Source organism: Cynocephalus volans, chromosome X, assembly GCF_027409185.1.
Source record: "Cynocephalus volans isolate mCynVol1 chromosome X, mCynVol1.pri, whole genome shotgun sequence".
NCBI classification, from domain to species: Eukaryota; Metazoa; Chordata; class Mammalia; order Dermoptera; family Cynocephalidae; genus Cynocephalus; species Cynocephalus volans.
In genome coordinates, this window is record NC_084478.1 from 166,183,258 (window position 1) to 166,204,403 (window position 21,146).

At 37.9% G+C, this 21,146-nt stretch overlaps 1 pseudogene; it reads left to right on the forward strand.

The window, feature by feature from the left end:
- Positions 1-5,231: 5,231 nt before the first annotated feature.
- Positions 5,232-21,146, forward strand: part of LOC134368512 (serine/threonine-protein phosphatase PP1-beta catalytic subunit-like) — a 40,931-nt pseudogene continuing 25,016 nt past the window's right edge.

Genomic DNA, 21,146 nt, shown 5'->3' on the forward strand with positions numbered 1-21,146 from the left:
CCACTTCTCATTTATCCCTGTTTCTTTCATTATTTGTCATACAGTAAAACGGCTGTTTGCTTTTCGTGTACAGTTCTGTGAGTTTTAACACTCATCATCACAGGCCAGATACAGAACAGTTTCGTTGTGCGGTCCCTTCATTGTCACAGCGTCACCCCACCATAACCCCTGGCAACCACTGCTCTGTTCTCTATTGCTATACTTTCGTCTCTGTTAGAATGTTGTGCAGATGGAATCACACCGCATGTGACCTTTGACTCAAGTTGTCCCCTGTGTGCATGGGCTGTCCCTGTCACAGCTGAGTGCTATTCCATCATACAATGACTACAGCTTGCTCATGCAGCCATCCGGTGAACGCGGCTCCAGGTCTCGGCTACCACAAACAAGGCCTCTCTGCAAGCACTCGCACGTGGGCTGTTTTGAAGCTGTGCGTTTTCATTTCCCTACAGTAAGCACCCAGGCATGGGACTGCTGGGTCACATGGTAAGAGCGTGTTTAGCTGTATAAGAAAGTGCCACACTGTTTTCCAGAGCGAGTGTATAATTCTGTCTTCCGACCAGAACTGCAGGAGTGTCCCTGTTCCTCTGCATCCTCCCCAACACGTGGGACTGTCAGTGATTTTAGTTTTGTCTTTCAGATGTGCTGCGGGACCTCGTGGTAGTGTTTGTCTTTCCCTCGGGTAAACTTTCCTTGTGCTCATTTGCCACGTGTACATCCTCTTTGTGAACCGTCTGTCAAGTCTTGCCAGTTTTTAAATTAGGTGTTCGCCTTCTCAGTTTTGAGTTTTTAAGAGTTTTTTGTATGTTTTGGATATAAGTCAATGTTTTGACACGTGATTTGCAAATATTTTTTTCCTGTCTGATGCCTGTCTTTTCGTTCATTTCATTTTAATTCTGAGGAAGTCCAAATTTATTTACTTGTTTATTTTATGGATTATGCTGACTCTAGGACAGGAGCAAAAGAAAAACAAGACGGGTTTAACATTTTGTGGTGCCAGAAGGTAAGGAAGTGCTTAAGAAATGAGGAGGAACAGAAAGACGCAGGATCTCCCAGAGGCTGAATGGAATCCCAAAAGCTGGAGAAAGTGAACAGCAGACTAAATTATGATAACATTGAATTATAACGAATAGAATAAAGTAATTTTGAGTCTTCTAATCTATGAACATAGTAATTTCTCCCCATTTATTTAGGTCTTCTTTAATTTTTCTCAGCCATGTTTTCTATTTTTCAGTGCAAAGGTCTTGCATATCTTTCATTAAATTTATTCCAAAACATTTTACATCTTTTGATGCTATTGATAAGGTGCTCACTTTTTTTTTTTTTAACATTTCCATGTGTTTCTTTTTAGTGTGGAGAAATACAATTGATTTACTTTACATTGAACTCATATTTCAGAATCACAGGATATTAACTTAATTTCATTTTGCATTTTTTTGTTTATAATGCTTAGAATTTTTCACATTGACCATTGTGTTGTTTGCAATAATGGCACTTTTATTTCTTCCTTTTGCATCCGTATGTCTTTTATTTCTTTCTCTTGCCCTATTGCAATAGTTTGGACATCTAATAAAACAGTTGAGGAGAAGTGTGAAGTCAGATATTCTTGCCTTGTTCCTGACCCTAGGTGGAAAACATTTAATGTTTTACCGTTAAGCATAATCTTAGCTCTACGATTACTGTAGGTTTTTTAAAATAAATTGAGAAAGTCCCCATATATTTCTAGGTTGCTGAGATTTTTTTATAATAAAATGTTCTAAAATTTTCAAATGATTACTTGCATTTGATAGTCATTAGAACTTTTATGTTCATACTGATTTTCTGTCTAATTTTTCTAAAAATTACTGAGAAGTTATATGGGTCAGAAACTTGGATCTACATAAGGAAATGGAGCACAGCAGAAAAGAAAGAAATGAAGTAAAACAAAATGATTTTTTAATTCTTTACTGATCTAAAAGATAACTGTTTAAGTTAATAGTAGTAACACTGGTGATTAGATTATACAGATAAATGAAATAAATTACATCAATGATACAAGAATGAGAGAGAATAATGAGTATACTTTTTAATTTTATTTGTTTGTTTTTATTGAGACATAATTGATAATACACATTTGTGCGGTACAGAGTAGGATATCAATACTGTGTACAATACGCGATGATCAAATCGGGATAGTTAGGTTGCTCATCTTTACACAATGTAATCATTCTTTGTGACCCTGGACCAGTTCCTCACTGGCCCCTTCCCCTCTCCCTTTCCCGCCTCTAAGAACCACGACTTTGTTCTCTCCTTTTGAAACTTCAGTGTATTCCTGTGATTGTTGTTTCTTTCATTCTTTCCTTCACTCATTCTTTCTTGAGTAAACTTTAAAAAATTACATATAAACACTAAATGAGAAGCAGTATAGAATTATTTTAAGGTGGAATTATTACAATGTATATTGTAACCTACGACAAGCACTAATTTATTAAAAAGAGCTATATTTTATATGCTGAGAGGAGATAAAATAGAATTGCACTAAAGCTCATTAAAGTCAGAAAAAGAAGAGTAAAATGTAAGAAAGAACATATGAAAGGAATAGAAATCAGTCACATATATGCTAGATATTAATACAGTTACTTTAATAAGAAATGTTTGATACAGGCCAGGAATACGAAATGAGTGTGAAAGGAAGTATGTAGCACAGAAAGAGGAAAATTGGAGGGGAAATGCTCCCGGCATACATACCTCATTGACACTAAAGTTAAAGGATGGCTGTGGACAGGTTTCAAGATTGTTTACATGAGGGTCCTTCAAAAGGCTCATAGAAAGATTTATATTATATTTTTTATTTTTATTTTTTGACCACTGGCTGATACAGGGATCTGAACCATTGCCCTTGGTGTTAGATATTATCTTTTAATTCTATTTTTCCATGAACTTTTTGAAGTACTTTTGTACTGGAGGAATAATAGACACAGAGACCAATGAAACAAAATAGAGAACCTGGAAATTGATCGACACAAATATATTTAATTAATTTTAATTTTAGCAACTTTACTGTGATATAATTCACATACCATACAGTTCACCTAAATAAAACCCCAAATCCTTGTGCCCTTTAGTTGTCACTCCCCATCTCCCAATCCCCAATCCCCAGCCCTAATACACCACTACTCTCTGTCTGTGTCCATTTCCCTGTTCGTGAATGGAGTCATATAATATGTGATCTTTGTGGTAAGTTTCTTTCACTTAGTGTATGTTTTCAAGGTTCATCCATGTTGTTACATGTATCAGTACTTCTTTTCTTTTTATGGCCACATAATATTTCATTATATGGATGTGCCACATTTTGTGTATCCATTCATCATGTGGTAGACATTTGAGTTGTTTCTACCTTTTGGCTATTATGGATAATGCTACTATAAACATTCATGTAAAAGTTTCTGGGGACATATTTTTAATTTATCTTGGGAGTATACTAGGAATGTAATTGGTAGGCCATACAGTAACTTTACACTTGAGGAACTGTCAATCTGTTTTCAAAAGCAGCCACAATGTTTTACATAGCCGCGAGTAGGGTATGAGTGGTATAATTTCTCCACATTCTTGCTAATGTTTGTTGTCATCAGATATTTTGATTCTAGGTGTCCTATTGAGTTTGAGGTGGTATTTCATTGTGGTTTTGATGTGCATTTAATTGCTGACTAACAATGCCAAACATCTTCTCTTCTGATTATTGGCCGTTTGTATGTCTATCTTGAAGAAATTTCTATTTAGATGATTTGCCCATTTTAAAACTGGATTATTGTTTTTTTAATTATTGATTTATAAGGATTCTATATGTATGATAGTATATATAAAATTGGCAAATGTCTTCTCCCATTCTGTAAGTAGTCTTTTTCCTTTCCTGATGGAGTCCTTTGAAGCACGAAAGACTTTAATTTCCATGAGGTCCAATTTATCTATTTTATCTCTTGTTGTTAATGCTTTTTGTGACATATCTAGAAATCCTTTGCCAAATCTAAGGTCATGAAGGTTTACACCTATGTTTTCTTCAAGGAGTTTTATAATAATACCTCTTACATTTAGGTCCTTTATTCATTTTGAGTTAAGTTTTGTATATGGAGTGAGGTAAGGATCCAACTTTATTCCTTTGCATGTGGCTATCCAGTTGTCCTAGCACTATTGGTTGAAAAGATTATTATTTCTCCCAGTGGGTGTTGTTGACATCCTTGTTAAAATCAGTTGTCCACAGAGACGAGAGTTTATTTCTCAATTATATTTCATTGATCTATAAATCTTCCCTGGTAACACTACTACACTGTCTTGACTACAGTTGCTTTGTAATAAGTTTTGAAATCAGGACGTGTCAGTCTTCTCAGTTTGTTCTAATTCAAGATTGTGTTGGCTAACCTGGGTACAATTAATTTTTGACAAAGAAGCAAAATCAGTGCAATAGAGGAAGGATAGCATTTTCAACCAATAGTGCTGGAACAATTGGACATCCATCAGCAAAAAAATGAACCTCCTTCTAAACTTCATACCTTATACAAATTTAAGTCAAATTGGTTATGGACTTAAGTGTAAAATGCAAAACTGTGCAACTTTTAGAACAGATTACAGTAAAAATATTCAAGAAGTAAGATGTGGTGAAGAGCTCTAAACGTGGCAGTAAAATCACAATCTATAAAAGAAAAAAGCGAACTTCATTAATATTAACGTCTGATCTGTGAAAAATACTGTTAAGAGAATTAAAATGTATGCGAACCATATATTCCACAAAAGTCCAGAGTCTTGAATATGTAAAGAGCTCTCATTAGGGAAATGCAAATTAAAACCACCATTAATTGTTACTATATACCTATTAGAACAGCTAAAATAGGAAATAATAACAATACCAAATGCAGGCAAAGATGCAGATTTACTGGATCACTCATACATTGCTGGTGGGAATGTAAAACAGAACAGTCACTCTAGAAAATAGTTTTGCAATTCCTTTGAAAGTAAAAATGGAGTAGCATATGACCTAGCAATTTCATTTTTGGGAATTTATCCCAGAGATATAAAACTTATTTTTACATAGAAACCTGCATAGAAATGTCATAGCAGCTTTATTTATGATAGGAAAAACTGGGAAACAACCCAGATGTCCTTTAATGGTAGAAAAAATAAACAAACTGTGGTACATCTATGCAGTAAAAAACTACCACTGAAAAAAAGGAACAGAGAGAGGCCCAAGAGTTACCAAGCCCATGCACCTTGAGACACCTGTGCCAGAGCAGCTAGGCGATGCCCTGGGAATCCCAGCAAAGGCCAGTGCCTGCCACTCAGACAGAGGCCTCAAGAGAGGCCTGAGAGCTGCCGGGCCCACACAGCCCAAGGCACCGGCACTGGAGAAGGAAGGTGCTGTCATGGGAATCCCAGCCCAGGCCAGTGCACACCACCCGAGAGAGAGGCCCCGAGAGAGGCCCGAAATCTGCTGGGCCCACACATCCCAAGGGTTCTTTGCTGGAGTATGTAGGCACCACCGCAGGAATCTCAGCCCAGGCCCATGGGCACCGCACAGAGAGAGGCCCTTGGAGAGGCCTGAAAGCTTCCGAGCCCATGCACCCCAAGGTATCTGCACCGGAGCATGTAGGTGCCACCACAGGGCTCCCAGCCCAGCCAGTGCACTCTGCCCAGAGAGGCCCTAAAGCCACCAGGCCCACAGGGCCCTGAGCCACCCAAGTGAGAACAGGTAGGCACTGCTGTGGGACTCCCATTCCAGGCCAGTTCCCACAGCTCTGACAGGACCAAGCCTCCTCCGCACAGGCACCAAGGCAACCATGCCAAATTGGTAGTCCCTGCAGGATCCTAGCCAGACATGAGGGTCAAACGAGTGAACCGTGAAATCCCCTGCCACAATGACTGAACAACAAAGGAAGGATGCAAGAATTGTGAAAACTCAAGAAAGTACAACACCACAGAAAGGCAATAATAACTCTCAAGCTCTAGATCCTATAGAATAAGAAGTCGTTGAAATGACTGAGAAGGAATTAAGAGCAACAATTCTAAGGAAACTAAATGAGATACAAGAAAACACAGTTAGACAGCACATTGAAAGGAGAAAAGGTATACAGGACCTGAAAGAAGAAATGTACAAGGAAATCAATGCCCTGAAAAAGAATGCAGCAGAACTTGCCAAGCTGAAGAATTCATTCAGTGAAATAAAAAATACAACTTAGAGTGTAACCAACAGGCTAGAACAAGCAGAAGAGAGAATTTCTGACCTTGAAGATGGGCTGTTTGAAATAACATAGGCAGACAAAAAAATAATAATAATTAAAAAGATTGATGAAAATCTAAGAGAGATAACAGACAACCTTAAGTGCTTGAATATCCGAATCATGGATTTTCCAGAAGGGGACAAAAAAGGAAATGGCACTGAAAACATATTCAGTGGAATAATGGCAGAAAACTTCCCAGGTATAGGGAAAGACACAGATCTTCAGAGTCAGGAGACTCAAAGATCCCCAAGCATATTCAACCCAAAAAGATCCTCTCGAAGACATGTTATAGTCAAATTGGCAAAACTTAAAGGCAAAGACTGAATCTTTTAAAGCTGCAAGAGAGAAGCATCAAGTCACCTATAAGGGAGCCCCAATAAGACTAACATGACCTTTTCATCACAAACTCTAAAAGCCAGAAAAGAATGGGATGATATATTCAAAATACTAAAAGACAAAAATTGCCAGCCAAGAATACTTTACCCAGCAAGATTATCCTTCTGAAATGAAGGACAAATAGTATATTTCTTAGACAAACAAAAACTGTGGGAGTTCACTAACACAGGACCAGCCTTACAAGAAATTCTCAAGGGAGCACTGGGTTTGGTAATGGAAAAACAACCAGCACTGCCATAAATACTCAAGTAAATGCAAAACCCACTAGTAAAATAAAAATGCTAAAAATAGAGAGAGAAAACTGTTATCTATCACCCCAAGAAATCAACAAATATACGGACAAACAGTAAATCAGAAAGAAAGGAAGAAAAGATACTTAAGGACATCTGAACAAAAATCAATAAAATGCTAGGAGTAAATCAACACCTTTCAATAACAAATCTTAATGTAAAAGGACTAAGTTCCACACCCAAAGGACACAGACTGACTGACTGGATTAAAAAGGTGGACCCAAATTTATGCTGCCTTCGAGAGACTCACCTCCCCTGTAAAGACACACATAGACTGAATGTGAAAGGAAGGAAAAAGTTATACCATTCCAATATAAATGAAAAATGAGCTGGAGTAGCTATTCTTAAATCAGGTAAAATAAATATTAAACCAAAAATCAAAGAAAGAAATAAAGAAGGCCATTATATCATCATAAAACGATTTATCCATCAATAAGACATAAGAATCATAAATATATACGCACCCAATGTCGGAGCAGCCAGATTTATAAAGCAAACACTATTAGACCTAAAGAATGAGATAGACACTAATAACATAATGGCAGGATACCTGAACACCCCCTCTCAATATTGGACAGATCATCTAGGCAAAGAATCAGCAGAGAAACACAAGATCTAAACAACACTTTGGACAAATAGGACTTCACAGATATCTACAGAACACTCTATCCAACAACGTCAGAATATTCATTCTTGCTGGCACATGGAACATTCTCCCGGATAGATCACCTATTACATCACAAAACAAGTCTTAACATTTTTTTTTAAAAAAAGGAATTATTCCATGTATTTTTTTCAGATCACAATTCATTAAAATTAGAAATCAATAACAAACGAAACTGGAAACTATGCAAACACATGGAAATTAAACAGCATTCTACTTAATGACATATGGGTCCAAAAAGAAATTGAAAAGGTAATGAAAAATTTATTGAAACTAATGAAATTGGTGACACATCATATGAAAAACTGTGAGATACTGCAAAAGCAGTACTAAGGGGGAAATTTATTACATTAAATGCTTACTTCAGAAGAAAGGAAAGATGGCAAGTAAACAACCTAACACTTCACCTTAAAGAAATAGAAACACAAGAACGATCTAAACCCAAAGCTAACAGACAGAAAGAAATAATCAAGATCAGAGCAGAACTTAATGAAATAGAAACCCCCCAAACAATACAAAAGATCAATGAATGAAAAAGTTGGTTTTTCAAAAAGATAAATAAAATTGACAAACCATGATCAAGGCTAATTAAAAAATGAAGAGAGAAGACCCAAATAACAAAAATTAGGAATGAAAAGGTGATATTATAACTGATACCTCAGAAATACAAGAAATCATTAAAGACTAGTGTAAACAACTGTATGCCAATAAATTTGAAAATCTGGAGGAAATGGATAAATTTCTGGACACACACAAACTACCAAAACTGAGCCAAGATGATGTACAAAATCTGAACAGAACAATAGCAATAAAAGATTGAAGCTGTTATCAGAAGGCTCCCAACAAAGAAAAGCCCAGGACCAGATGGGTTCGCTGCAGAATTCTACCAAAACCTTCAAAGAGGAACTGATACCAATTCTCTACAAACTATTCCAAATATTGAAACAGAGGCCATTCTCCCAACCTCATTCTGTGAAGCAAACATCACCCTGCTAACAAAACCAAAGACACAACAAAAAACGAAAGCTTACAGGCCAATATCCTTGATGAATATAGATGCAAAAATCCGCCATTAAATACTAGCTATCAGAATACAGCAACACATGCACAAAATTATACACCACGATCAAATGGGATACATCCCAGGGAAGCAAAGTTGGTTCAACATATGCAAATCAATTAATGTGATACAGCACATCAATAAAATCAAAGACAAAGACCATATGATTATCTCTATAGATGCTGGAGAAGCTTCTGACAAAATTCAACATTCATTCATGATAAAGACTCTCTACAAGTTAGGTATAGACGGAAAGTATATGAACATAATTAAAGTCATATATGATAAACCCATTGCCAAAATCATCCTGAAGAGGAAATGGACAAGGATGCCCAGTTTCACCACTCCTATTCAATATAGTGTTGGAAGTACTAGCCAGATCAATCAGATAAGAGAAGGAAATAAAAGGCATCCAGATTGGAAAAGATGAAGCCAAACTATCTTGTTTGCAGATGACATGATCCTATCTATCAAACACCCTGACACCTCTAAAAAAAAAAAAAAAAAAAAAAAAAAAAAAACTCTTAGAGTTGATTAATGATGTCAGAAAAGTTGCAGGATACAAAAAAAAAAAAAAAAAAAGAAAGAAAGAAAACAACAACAACAAAAAATCACACACACAAAAATCAATAGCATTTCTATACTCCAGCAGTGAATTTGCAGAAAAGGAAATCAAGAAACCTAGCCCCTTTACAATAGCCACCAAAAAAAAAAAAAAAAAAAAAAAAAAAAAAAACTTAGGAATAAAATTAACCAAGGATTTAAAAATCTCTATAATGAGAACTACAAACCACTGCTGAGAGAAATTAAAGAGGATACAAGAAGATGGAAAGATATTCCATGCTCTTGGACTGGAAGAATTAACATTGTGAAAATGGCATATTACCCAAAGTGATCTACAAATTCAATGCAATCCCCATGGAAATTCCAATGACATTTTTCTCTGAATTGGAAAAAAAACTATCCTAACATTTATATGTAATAACAAAAGACCATAAATAGCCAAAGCGATTCTGAGCAAAAAAAATGAAGCTGGATGCATAACACTACCTGACTTTAAACTGTACTAAAAAGCTATAATAACCCAAACAGCATGGTGCTGGCATAAAAACAGACACAAGGATCAATGGAATAGAATAGAGAATCTAGAAATCAACACATACACCTACAGACATCTGATCTTTGACAAAGGCACCAAGTGTACACACTGGGGAAAAGAGTACCTCTTCAGCAAATGGTGCTGGGAAAATTGGATATCCAAATGCTAGAGAAAGAAACTAGACACATACCTCTCACCATATACCAAAATCATCTAAAAATGGATTAAAGAATTAAATATACACCCTGAAACAATAAAACTCCTTAAAGTAAACAGAGAGGAAACACTCCAGGAAGTAGGATTGCACACAGAGTTCAAGAGAATGACCCCGGAAGCATGGACAACCAAAGGAAAAATAAATCAATTATATCAAACTGAAAAGCTTCTGCCCAGTGAAAGAAACAGCTAACAGAGTTAACAGATAACCAACAGAGTGGGAGGAAATATTTGCAAAAGTTATATCAGACAAAAGGTTAATATCCAGAATATACAAGGAACTCAAACAACTTTATAGGAAAAAAAACAAGTAACCCAATTTAAAAATGGGCAAAGTAGCTGAATAGGTATTTCTCAAAGGAAGATATATGAATGACCAACAGACATATGAAAAAATGCTCAGCATCACTCAGCATTTGGGAAATAAAAATCAAAACCACAATGAGATTCCATCTCACTCCAGTTAGGATGGCTAAAATCAAAAGACTGAGATTGATAATTGCTGGCAAAGTTGCAGAGAAAAAAGGAACACTCCTACACTGTTGGTGGAATTGCAAAATGGTGCAGCCTTTATGGAAAATTATTTGGAGGTTCCTCAATCAATTGCAGATAGTTCTACCATCTGACCCAGCTATTCTACTGCTGGGAATATACCCAGAGGAATGGAATTCATGTCGAAGGGGTACCTGCACTCCCATGTTTATTGCAGCACTATTTACAACAGCCAATAGTTGGAACCAGCCCACATGTCCATCATCAGATGAGTGGATAAGGAAACCGTGGTATATCTACACAATGGAATACTACTTTGCTATAAAAAGAATGCAGTACTACCATTCGTAGTAATGTGGATGGACTTTGAAAAAATTATATTCAGCGAAATAAGTCAGGCACAGAAAGAGAAATAAAACATTGTATATTGATTTCAAAAATGCTGTACAAAAATAAAGAAATAATTTTAAAAAAGCAAAACCAATAATTATTATGATGGCAAATCTTTTTAAAAATCAAGAATAGAGTCTAAACTACTTTGAAAACTATTAAACTTTCAGCTAGCAATTTCAGAACTCCCTGATGGTGGAGGACACCTGGAAAGACCTTCACCTGTGAGTTTTTTCACTTTGAAAAATCTAGGAGAGGGAGCCAGAAGGGAACACAGGTAAGGAGGAAGAGGAGGGGTTGGGACAAAGAAATTGAGACTGAAGGGTGCAGAACAGTAATGCTTTATAACCAAACGCTTTCTTGATGTCCCAGGTAGTTTTTGAAATATACTTTTGCATTGGATGACCAACACAACATCTACAATAAAAATCCAAGTCTGTGTACTTCTTCTAATGGTCCTTCGTTATCACTCTGCTCATAGAAAAAAAAATCCTTATTCATGCAAATCTACTCTTTATGAGTTCTGTCTATTACTTTGCAAGCCCTGGGTAGCAGAAAATAGTAAACAAATGGTATTGTCAAGTGTAAAAAACATTTAATCACTTGCAATCCAATAAAATCCAAAACTAAAATATCTAAGAAACTAAACAAATGAATAAAAATAAAACTCAACAATTAAAATACAAAAAAAATTAAAACTGGGCAAAAAAATTTGAATAGACATTTATTCATATAATGTAAAGAAATGACCAACAAGCACATAAAAAGATCGACATAATGAGTCTTTTGAGAAATGCAAATGATTATTACATAATGCAATACCGCTTCACGTCCACTAAGATGGCTATGATCAAAAATTAAAAAATAAAAAGAGAGAGACAGAAATAAAATAAAAAATACATTATGAAAAAAAGAAAAATAAGTGTTAGTGAGGATATGAAGAAAATGGAGATCTCATACTTTGCTGAGAACATAAAATAATGACGCTACCAGGGAACACAGGTTGGCAGTTCCTCAAGTACTTAAGCATGAGTTCTCATATAACCCAGCAATTCCACTCTCAGAAGAATTGAAAATGTATGTTTTATAAACTGTTTCTACTTTTTGACTATTATGAATAATGTAGCCATTTAAAGGAATAAAGTGCTGAGACATGCTACAACATGGATAAACTCTGACAGCATTATGCTTAAGTTAAGAAACAAGATGTAAAAAGCCACATGTCCCATGATTCCATTTATATGAAATGTCCAGAATAGGCAAATCCTTAGAGAAAAAAAGTAGAGTTCTGCCTTCGACAACACTGGGGTTAGTGGTGACAACTTCCCATGCAGTTAGATTCAACATATAATATATATAATATTTTACTCCCGAAACTTAACTACTGAACTACTTAGCTACTACTTAAGTAGATCGCATGAATGCAGGGGGAGAGTGAATAGTGGGGAGGGGGAAATTTGGAGTGATTGCTAATAGGACCTGGGTTTCTTGTTGGGGTGATGGAAATATTGTGGACTTAGGTAGTGAAGATGTTTGCCCAAAAGTGTGACTGTACTAAAAATCCCTGTACTGTACGCTTTTAAAGGGTACATTTTAAGGTATGTAAATATATATCAATAAAAACCAATAATAATAATAATAACTGCCCAAGACTCTAATGATGAGAGAAAACCCATGCGCTGGCCAGTATACACCAGAGATATGTTTCCGAAAGTAGTAAAAACAAAACAACGCATAACATTAAAATGAGCGTATTCATCACTTGGAGAGTATTTATAGAATTGTGCCTTATTTACCTTTTAGCATGTCCTTACATTGCAAATTACTCACTTTCAGTAGAGGGTTAGGTGGAAGCTCCTCAAGTGCACAGTTAATGGATTTGGTACGTGCACATCTCTTCTGACCTTGAATCAACGTCTGAAGAATGCTATAGTTTGAGCTTGAAAAACATATCTGCTGCAAATATGTGTGGGAATGAAGACCTTACTTGTTTTAACCTGTTGCAGCATGGGAAATGTATACAGCAGCGTGCTTGTGATTCGAACAGTACTAGTTGTCAAAATGACTTATCAGCAATGTAAGTTTCACATATAAGTTCCCTTTGTTGCCTTACAGTTTGGGGTTGAACTCAGTAAGAAACATCAGGTTCGCAATAAAATCTAATTTCTAACCCTATTCTGTGTTTGGTAATAGTGTTTGAGAATAATTCTTCTCATTAAGAAAAATCTCAGTATCAGCCCTGAGCACATAAAAATCACAACAAACTATTGCTGCTAAGCCACCGAACTGTGTGGTGGGGATGGTCAGCTTTTATTTTATGACAAATATTCACAAAACTGAAAATGGTTGCATTCATGAGAGCAAATGAAGTTCACCGTTGATACTACTGGTTCAGTGACACATGATAGATTAAGATATTTTTCCACAGAGTAACTGCACCATAGACTTTAAACACCTTATACGTTCTCACAAACTTTTAAAAATTGGCTGACTATATCTTTTTCTGCTCCATGTGTATTTTCTCCACCATCAGTTGTAACATGTCTTAGCAAATTCCACTTCACGTTGTACTGAGTTAGTTTTACTCAGCTTTGAAAATATTCTTCCCTGTAGTTCCACACATACTATTCCTAGAGGCTGACGTTCCAGTCACTTCAGATTCAGCATGGGCTCCTCTAATAAACAACCACCTAGAAGTATTGGTAATATCTGTCATCTTACCAAGAACCGAGGAAAACCATTCAGAATTATTTGTCTTATTTTTAATTGTTTATTAATGTTGTTCCCAACTCTTCAAGCACTGTTCTTACAGAAAGGCTAATGGTCTTTAAAAAGTTTTTAATTTTATGAGGAAATTCTGCTGTGATGAGATATTCCATTTTAAATTTAAAAAGTTATTCCAACCATTGCATTCCTGTGAAGTAGAAATGTTGTGAAGAGTGCTTAGTCTGGTAATGTCAATATATATTATATTCTTTTAGCACAGCTATAGTGTTGTTGCATAATAAACAAAACGGTTAACTTCCAATTAAACAACAAAATAATTGACACTCCATTTTGTCTTAAAAGCACAACATTCAAAGGTTGCGTTTCTTGCTTTGACATGAGTGTGCACTGGTAATAAGAATAAAATGTTGCAGTACGGCATAATGCATGACACTCAAGATGCTGTCCGATTATAACTGCATCTCGGCAATTTGTCGTATGCTGAGAAGCAGTGTGAACATGTGATCTGTGTTAATGTGATCTCTGTCACAAGTACTCTACTGCCATTGTAGCATGAGAGTGCCCTTTGATAACACAAAAATGAGTGAGAGAGCTTGGGTTGCAGTAAAACTCTTTATGGACACTAAAATTTGAATTGTATGTAATATTTATGTGTTACAAGTACAGTTCTTCTTTTGTTTTCCTTTTTCCAATCATGTGAAAACTGTAAAAATTATTCTTACATCACAAGCAATGCAAAAACTGGCACTGGGCCACATTTGACCTTTAGGCCTTAGTTCACTGAATCGGGGTGTGGTTTTCCACCTTTCTAATGTAAACATGATTGTGTAGAAAGATTACCTTACTAGGAGTCAGGAAACCTTGGAAATCCCACAGAGTTTTGTGACTAAGTCAGGCGAAATAATGGGGATAGGACCAATGGTGCCTAGTCCTGGGCAAGGTATTCATTAAAATTCTTTAGATAATCATCTAAATTTCAAGCGTATACCCAATAATTCACATTTTTTGTACCTCACTGTTCTACTTCAGCAGCCTTTCCAATGCGGAAGAGCAAGCAACACAAATTTATCAAGGGGTTTGATCTTGAGCAGAAGGGAAGCACACAATATGAGCTCACTAGTCACCCTGGCTATTTTCCTGGAGGCATTTCTTAGTTTGTGGCATAAAGGAATAAATCCCAAAAAGAAACTGACAGTCTAACTGTGCTAAGGAGGGAAGGTGGAAGTCTGGGGCCGCTAAAGTGGTTGAAACCAAAGTCCAGGAGAGGAAGGAACCACATAGAATCTAAACTTAAAATCTGCAGTCAGGTCTCTTTAAAGTCATTGACTGGCTTCAGACGTACACATGTGCAAGAGAAGATTCTAAGAAACTCAGTAGGAAACAGCTGGAAAGCTGAAGAACAGAGCAGACATTTCAGCATTGACCTCGTACCAGAGAGTCACAAGTTGAAGTTCAAACCCTGTGAAGCTGGAGGGGCCTTATCACATACTGAGTTTAGCTTCAAGACCTCATCATGGCCACTTCCTAAGATGGAGGGCAAAACTGAAATAGACCAGCCCTCAAGAAAATGTGGGCAAGTCATTTCTGTTCTGTTGCTGAAAGGAAGCAGCCCTCTTAGGAGGAAAATGTCATCTAGATCTTTCATAATTTTTTCATCCATAATCTAGTATTTCACGCAGCAAAATATTATGGGGCATGCTAACAGAACTGAACTGATCAGAAACCAAGAGGGAAAAAGAAAAAGAAAAAAAGAGTTTAGTAGGTATCTAGTGCTGAGGGAGGAAAAAATGGAGAGGAGATAAAGAAAAAAGCATGAGAGACCTGAGACTCAGTGGAAAGGTCTAACATGTATAATAGGAGTCCCAGAAAGACAGGAGATATACAATGGGATAGAAGAAATATTGACCCATAATTTTCCCAAACCGAGAAAGATATCAAAACACAGATTTAAAAAGCTTTGTGAGTTTTTATTATTATTATTTTTCTTGATTACACACAAGGCTGTGGTGAGCATCTTTGTGCACATCCCCTTGCCTTGTGTGAGCATTTCTCCAGCAGTAGAGTTGCCAGCTAAAATACAAGATGTCCAGCTAAATTTGAATTTCAGATAAGCACCAAATAATTGTTTAGGATGGTGATTAATGGTGTTTCAAGATGGCGGTGGCTGCGGCGGTTGGCGCGGAGTAGCTGAGGTGGAAAAGGCGGCCACTGGGCCTCAGGCAGCCGGGAAACTTTTGGACCTTCCTCTTGCCATCTCTTAAGGGAGGACCACTGCTGGTGGCCGGTCGTGGGGGCTGAACGCCACTTTGCCCCCCGGCAGGAGAGGCTGCCTCATTTACAGGCAACAGCTTTGAAGTGTGGAGCAGGAAAAGAAATGTTTCTTAGCTGCAAAAGCGAGTCTCGATACAGGGAACACGGCGCCTGGGCTGCTTTGGATGCAGATGGGATTCCAGAGGCCGGGGCCGCGCTGAAGGCGTCCAGCTGCCCTATTCAGGATTCGAGGTTTCAGGCCGGCATTAAAGAAGATTCCTGGGAGCGCCCAAGCCGCGCCGCGACTGAACAGCCCGAGGCGGCAGCGGCAGAGAACAGGGAATGCGGCAAACCAGAGGCAGAGAGTGAGCACCCGACCTGACACAACCCTGTGAGTGACCCCTGGACCAGCCCTTTTTTTGGTGACGACCAACCAGCTCCTGCCTGCATCACCAGGCCACTCACCGCCCTGGTGCTGCCTCCATTTTCCCATGTGCTAGCAGCTCCGCCCGGCTCGGCCCTCACTGAGCCCTCCCACTTGCTTGGCCCTGCACGGGGCATTCTGGAGCCTGCGGGCCGGCCTCCCCTCCCACTCCCTCCACGGTTCTCTGGTGGGTTGGAGGCGTGGGGCGTCCCCAGCCAGTGTCGGGAGGGCAAGACAGTACGGGTGGGCCGACTGTCACTCCACCACACCCTGGACTCCGGCCCCCAGTAAACTTCCTGTTACTGGGAGGCAGTTACCATCTCTGTGGCCACCAGTTCGGAAAAAAGCCTAACCAATTTCTGGTTGGGAATAGTGTGGTAGGAGAGTTCCCAGGTCCGCTTGAACCTGCCGGAGAGCTGGCTGCAGGCGGGCGCTAGACTCGGTTTATACCGGGGGAATTAAAAGGTGAACAACACCCGAAAAAGATCTACACAGTGCTACAAAGGCACCCAGAGCAACTGGTCGTCTGTGCCTAGCAGAAACCTGGTAGACTTCCTGGGCGAGGCGGTGCCGAGCAGGGTCTTGAAGGCCCAGCTGATAGACGAGGGGTGCAAAAGACACGCCCCAGCCCAGCGCAGTGCGCACAGAGTGGGGAGACGTGTGGCCAGGGAGGAGGAGACTCAACAGAAACCACACACCCTGTGGGGTCACCACTGCACGATCCAACAGCCTGGGCCAGAGCACACGGAACAGGGAGAAGTCCTGCACAGGAAGTGAAAGCTCAACAGCGATCACACACCCTGTGGTACGTGATCCACCAGCCCAGCAGAGTCCAAGCTGACCAGAAAGGTGGTTCCCCGGAGAAGCACAAGACCCGAGGCAACCACACACACAAGGCACTAGAGGCCAACTGAGCAGCCACGGAGGTAGCCATACGAAATTGGCAACCACAGCAACATCCTAGTTAGTCATTAGTCTCAAACCGGTGGACTGTGAAACCCCCTGCCACAATGAATAAACATCAAAAAAAAGATACCAGAAATACAAAAAATCAAGAAAGTACACCACCAAAAGTTAATAAATCTCAAATTCTACATCCTATAGAACAAGAAGCCCTTGAAATGAATGACAAGGAATTTCGAGTGATAATTCTAAGGAAACTGAATGAGATACAAGAAAACACAGCTAGACATCATGATGAAATGAGGAAAAGTATACAGGATCTGAAAGAGGAAATGTACAAAGAAATCAATGTCCTGAAAAAAAATGTAGCAGAACTTGCCGAACTGAAGAAGTTATTCAGTGAAATAAAAAACACAACGGAGAGTTTAACCAGCAGGCTTGTCGAAGTTGAAGAGAGAACCTCTGAACTGGAAGATGGGCTGTATGAAATAACACAAGCAGACAAAACGAAAGAAAAAAGAATCAAGGACATGAAAGAAAATCTGAGAGAGATATCAAACAACCTTAAGTGCTCAAATATCCGAGTCATGGGTATTCCAGAAGGGGAGGAAAATGGAGATTCCATTGAAAATATATTCAAAAAAATAGTGGCAGAAAACTTCCCAGGTATAGGAAAAGTCACAGATCTTCAGAGCCAGGAAGCTCAACGATCTCCAAACGTATTCAACCCAAAAAGGCCTTCTCCAAGACATGTTATAGTCAAATTGGCAAAACTCAGAGACAAAGAGAGAATCTTAAAAGCTGCAAGAGAGAAGCGTCAAATCACCTATAAGGGAGCCCCAATCAGGTTAACATCAGACTTTTCATCACAAACCCTAAAAGCTAGAAAGTAATGGGATGATATTTTCAAAATACTAAAAGACAAAGATTGCCAGCCAAGAATACTCTACCCTGCAAGGCTATCCTTCCGAAATGAAGGGCAAATAGTATATTTCTCAGACAAACAAAAACTGCGGGAGTTCACTACCACACGGCCACCCTTACAAGAAATCCTCAAGGGAATACTTGGTTTGGTTCCTGAAAAATAACTACCACTGCCATAAAAACCCAAGAAAAATCAAAACCCACTAGTATAATAAAAATGGCATTCATGAAGAGAAAACAAGCAAACAAAAACGCTATCTACAACCTAAGGAACCAACAAACACAGAAACCAAACAGTAAATCAGAAAGCAAGGAACAAAAGACACCTAAGACAACCAAACAACCAATAAAATGATAGGAATAAATCAACACCTTTCAATACCAACTCTTAATATAAAAGGCTTAAATTCCCCAATCAAAAGACACAGACTGGCTGACTCGATCAAAAAGGAGGACCCAACTATATGCTGCCTACAAGAGACCCACCTCACCCATAAAGATTCACACAGACTAAGAGTGAAAGGATGGAAAAAGATTTACCATGCAAAGAGAAAAGAAAAACGAGCTGGAGTAGCTATTCTTATATCTGACAAAATAGACTTTAAACTAAAAACCATAAAAAGAGACAATGAGGGACACTACTTAATGATAAAAGGACTTATCCATCAAGAAGACATAACAATCATAAATATGTACGCACCCAATGTTGGAGCAGCCAGATTTATAAAACAAACTCTATTAGACCTAAAGAAGGAAATAGACACTAATACCATAATAGCAGGGGACCTGAACACCCCACTGTCAATATTAGACAGATCATCTAGGCAAAGAATCAGTAGAGAAACACAAGATCTAAACAAGACTCTAGACCAATTGGAATTGGCAGATATCTACAGAACATTCCACCCAACAACCTCAGAATATTCATTCTTCTCATCAGCACATGGATCATTCTCCAGGATAGATCACATATTAGGTCACAAATCAAGTCTCAATAAATTCAAAAACATTGGAATTACCCCATGCATCTTCTCAGACCACAATGGATTAAAACTAGAAATTAATAACAAACGAAACTCTGGAAATTATACAAACACATGGAAATTAAGCAGCATTCTACTGAATGACATATAGGTCCAAGAAGAAATCAAGCAGGAAATCAAAAAATTTATTGGAACTAATGAAAACAATGATACATCATACCAAAACCTGTGGGATACTGCAAAAGCAGTATTGAGGGGAAAACTTATTGCATTCAACACTCACTTCAGAAGAATAGAAAGATGGCAAGTGAACAACCTAACACTTCACCTTAAAGAACTAGAAAAACAAGAACAATCCAAACCTAAAGTTAGCAGACGGAAAGAAATCATTAAGATCAGAGCAGAACTGAATGAAATTGAAAACCAAAAAACAATTCAAAAGATCAACGAATCAAAAAGTTGGTTTTTTGAAAAGATAAATAAAATTGACAAACCATTAGCATGGCTAACAAAAAAAAGAAGAGAGAAGACTCAAATAACCAAAATTAGAAATGGATAAATTTCTGGACACACACAAGCTCCCAAAACTGAACCGTGAAGATGTAGAAAATTTGAACAGACCAATAACAATAAAGGAGATTGAAGCTGTTATCAGACTGCTCCCTACAAAAAAAGCCCAGGACCAGATGGATTCACAGCAGAATTTTACCAAACATTCAAAGAGGAATTGACACCCATTCTTTACAAACTATTCCAAAAGATTGAAATGGACGCAAATCTCCCAAACTCATTCTATGAAGCAAACATTATCCTGATATCAAAACCAGGTAAAGATATAACCAAAAAAGAAAACTACAGGCCAGTATCCTTGATGAATATAGATGCAAAAATCCTCACTAAAATTAGAGCAAACAGAATACAGCAACACATACGAAAAATTATTCATCACGATCAAGTGGGATTCATCCCAGGGATGCAAGGTTGGTTCAACATACGCAAATCAATAAATGTGATACACCATATTAATAAACTCAAACACAAGGACCATATGATCATCTCTATAGATGCTGAAAAAGCATTTGATAAAGTTCAGCACTCATTCATGACAAAGACCCTCTATAAGTTAGGTATAGAGGGAAAGTATCTCAACATAATTAAAGCCATATATGCCAAACCCACTGCCAATATCATCCTGAATGGGGAAAAGCTGAAAGCTTTTCCTTTAAGAACAGGAACTAGACAAGAATGCCCACTCTCACCACTCCTATTCAACATAGTGTTGGAAGTACTAGCCAGAGCAATCAGAGAAGAGAAGGAAATAAAGGGCATCCAGATTGGAAAAGAGGAAGTCAAACTGTCCCTGTTTGCAGATGACATGATCCTATATATCGAACAGCCTAAAACCTCTACAAAAAAACTGTTGGAATTGATAAATGATTTCAGCACAGTAGCAGGATACAAAATCAACACACAAAAATCAGTCGCATTTCTTTTCTCCAATAGTGAACATGCAGAACGAAAAATCAAGAAAGCCTGCCCATTTACAATAGCCACCAAAAAAATAAAATACTTAGGAATTGAGTTAACCAAGGAGGTGAAAAATCTCTATAATGAGAACTACAAACCACTGCTGAGAGAAATTAGAGAGGATACAAGAAGATGGAAAGATATCCCATGCTCTTGGATTGGAAGAATCAACATAGTGAAAATGTCCATACTACCCAAAGTGATATACAAATTCAATGCAATCCCCATCAAAATTCCAAAGACATTTTTCTCAGAAATGGAAAAAACTATTCAGACATTTATATGGAACAGTAAAAGACCACGCATAGCGAAAGCAATGCTGAGCAAAAAAAAATAAAGCTGGAGGCATAACACTACCTGACTTTAAGCTATACTACAAAGCTATAATAACCAAAACAGGATGGTACTGGCATAAAAACAGACACACTGACCAATGGAATAGAATAGAGAATCCAGAAATCAACCCACACACTTACTTTCATCTGATCTTTGACAAAGGCACCAAGCCTATTCACTGGGGAAGTGACTGCCTCTTCAGCAAATGGTGCTGGGATAA